The sequence below is a fragment of the Eimeria mitis genome, genomic scaffold, assembly GCF_000499745.2.
Source record: "Eimeria mitis Houghton genomic scaffold, Emh_scaff1618, whole genome shotgun sequence".
NCBI classification, from domain to species: Eukaryota; Apicomplexa; class Conoidasida; order Eucoccidiorida; family Eimeriidae; genus Eimeria; species Eimeria mitis.
Window position 1 is genome coordinate 6,425 of NW_013569932.1, and position 416 is coordinate 6,840.

Genomic DNA, 416 nt, shown 5'->3' on the forward strand with positions numbered 1-416 from the left:
GAATACGTCCGCGACTTCTGATCACAACTCCAGCATGAACCCGCAGGAGGTTGAGCCTCCCGCGGAAACAAGCAATGCAGCCGCAGCTGAAAAGGAAGAAAAGTCAACTGATCGAGCAGGCGCTACTCCGAGTCCTCACACCAACGACAACCCCCAGAAGAATTTGACTGCTGAGGGGACGCCGCGCAACAAGGATACAAACTCTTCAGATGGAAGTTTAGCTTTGGAAAATCACACAGAAGATGCTGCTCTTGGTTCCTCAATCGCTTCAACTCCTGCCGGCAGTGGCGGTGGCGCCTCCAGCGGCCGTCAAAAGGGTAAAAGCGGGGACCCCCTGAGTGCTAGCAACACTTCTGCTGATTCAAGTGGGGAGAAGGTGACTGAGAAGAATGTAGTAGAGCTGGAGCCGCCGTTGG

The 416-nt window shown here is 54.6% G+C and overlaps 1 protein-coding gene across 1 annotated transcript in view; it reads left to right on the forward strand.

The window, feature by feature from the left end:
* Positions 1–416, forward strand: part of EMH_0040610 (uncharacterized protein) — a gene marked incomplete at both ends in the record, with an annotated part of 8,532 nt that overhangs the window by 4,279 nt on the left and 3,837 nt on the right.